At 33.9% G+C, this 2,636-nt stretch overlaps 1 long non-coding RNA gene across 1 annotated transcript; it reads left to right on the top strand.

Annotated features, from left to right (window-relative positions):
• Positions 1 to 196: 196 nt before the first annotated feature.
• Positions 197 to 2,608, top strand: LOC107732564 (uncharacterized). The gene is made up of 4 exons (XR_001638885.1): positions 197 to 324; positions 1,198 to 1,389; positions 2,044 to 2,082; positions 2,238 to 2,608. It is a non-coding gene; the product is annotated as an uncharacterized LOC107732564 (long non-coding RNA).
• Positions 2,609 to 2,636: the final 28 nt, after the last annotated feature.

The following is a 2,636-nucleotide window of genomic DNA, read 5'->3' on the forward strand; positions in this document are numbered from 1 at the left end:
TTTAATATTCCATTAAACCTGCTGAGATACAAGGAGCGTAAACTGAAATTCTCAGTTCCACGCGCATGTCCGGGAAACTCATGAATATTCATGTTGGCTCCGCCCACTGAAACCGAAAATCTCGTAACACCGGCTGGCCTATACAAATGTTGGGGTCGTAAACATTAATGATCCCGACTGTAACGTCACGGTCGGTTGGGATTCGCCTCTTTTTCAGTGGTCTTTTACACGCACGAGATTTACATTAGGAGGAGGAAATAATGGTGTTTGAGGCTCACGGTGTCATTTCCATGTACAGAACTCTCATTATTCAACTATGCTAAGGTAAATACAGTTTTCTATTCTATGGCACCTTTAAAATAATTGTGTGTAAATGATCAGTACGATGGAGTCCACAAAAAATTATTTTAGATATATGTAACTGAAAATATGAAATATGAGACTTGCTCCTCTAAAAGAAAATTAAATATAAAGTGACTACATGTATTGTAAAACTAGAGAAAAAAGTCAACATCTTTTTTTTTTTTTTTTTTTTTTTTTAATTGGTAGCTGTTAGATATAATTTATTATTTAAAAAATGAGATGAGCGGAAACATTTTATTTCAATGCTTTTGTGTTCACTCACAAAACTTGCATACATAAGCATTTAAATATAATGACTCTTAAACTGTATTAATAGCCACTGTGCTAGAAAACCAATTTAAGGTGTTTTCAGGATTGCTAGCTTGAGAGAGATGGATGTATATGAGTTTATGGTGGGATTTTCCAATTGTTGTTTCAAACTGTAAAAGACCTGACCCAGAAAAATAGGTTATTTCCTCTTACCTTTTTTTAACAGTACAATAAAGTGATTTGTTTCCTTGAAAATTTGTATATTTTATTTAATAGCCCATACACTGCATTAGATCATGCAAAACGTTCATTGGAGTGTACTGCCATTTGGGCATATTATTATTCTGCCTGGTTTTACTAGGATATTGTCAAAATAACAGTCTTTTGAGAATATGTGACCTTTCATTAATATCTTAGCTAGCAAAAGACAAGAATAAGACTATTAAAAACACAGAAGATTATGTAATAGAAGAATAGTGAGAGAAAGAGACCAGGAAGGCCAGATTGAGAAAGAAAACATTGCAATGCTAACTTCCTTGTGCGTGAGATTTGTAAATCTTTAATCTCTACTGCACCAAATAACAGTCGAGAGGTGTTTCCTGAAGGCTCTGGAGGCTGTCCATTTGACATTGACAGAAGATTGACACACTGACATCACATTCATCTTCAACTCTCTTGGCACCTACAGTTAATGGATGAACTGTCTCCAATACATCAAACTGTCTGCATGCTGTTGCTGAAGGAATATTGACATTCACTATATGATTGATACTACGGGTAAATTCTTGTGCCAAACACTGTAGAAACTGAGTAGAAAATAGTTTAAAATAGTTGTTTATTTAGTATTATTTTGCAGAATAAATCTAATGTTATCATGTTGTGTAAAAAAATAAATGAAGAACATGTTAGGCTTACTTTACAAATACGGATTGCCTTGACTAAAATAGTCAGTTACATAGATTTAGGATTTTTGAAATTGAAAGGTGTTTAGAAAGCATTACAAGGGAAGTGTTTTGAAACTTCTGCTTCTGCTAATATTACATCATATGAAAGAACCATTAGGTTCAGCACATTTAAAACACCCTAGAAGATCTTAAAATTCTTCTTTACCTTGACATGACCGGGCCATTACTGTTGTTGTTGTTGTTGTTGTGCTGCCTTAAAATTTACATTACATTTTCATTACATTTACATTCAGATATCATGAATGATATCACTTATAGATGTATAGATACACTTATAGATATAGATGTCACTTAGTACAACTTCACATTTCAAGTTGACTAAAATGTTTCATTTTTACGAACTTACTTTTTAAAAAGTTTTTATTTATTTACTTACTTAATTACTTGCTGTACTTCAAGATGTTAGGAGAAAAAAAGATACAAATTCAAAAGAAGAAATGTGATTAATCTGTCTTGCATTTTTCAGGGCCAAAACATTTTACCAGGAAAAGAGTTTTGGGAAAATGTGAGTTTATGTTTCATATTTTAAATCTAAAAGTCATTTCTTAGACTCTCTCTCTCTCTCTCTCTCTCTCTCTCTCTCTCTCTATATATATATATACACTGTATATATTCATTTGAGAGCAAGTAAAAACAAAAATGTCTTTCTCTAAATCACAGTGTCAGGCATGATCATAAACAACACCACAAACCAAACTGGCCTGCCGGAGGACTTTAGAATTGCTCTTCTGGTTTTATATATATTCATCTTTCTCGCTGGGACTCTGAATGTTGTACTAATGTCCTGTATGCTACAGTCTCAAAGATGTCTGTCTTTCACCAAAGTGTCTGTGATCAACCTGATAGCAGTGCACTCCTTTTTCCTTCTCACGGTGCCCTTTCGAATTTACTATTATGCTTCTGATGAAGACTGGATTCTGGGCATACATTTCTGCAAAATTGTCAGTCTTATGATTCATGCCCACATGTATCTTGCATTCATCTTCTATGTCTTCCTTCTAATTGTGCGCTATGTGGAGCACTCTGATCAGCAGCACAAGCTAGAGTTTCATCGCATCC

This window comes from Sinocyclocheilus rhinocerous, unplaced genomic scaffold, assembly GCF_001515625.1.
Source record: "Sinocyclocheilus rhinocerous isolate Xijiao unplaced genomic scaffold, SAMN03320098_v1.1 scaffold1420, whole genome shotgun sequence".
In the NCBI taxonomy this organism is placed as follows: Eukaryota; Metazoa; Chordata; class Actinopteri; order Cypriniformes; family Cyprinidae; genus Sinocyclocheilus; species Sinocyclocheilus rhinocerous.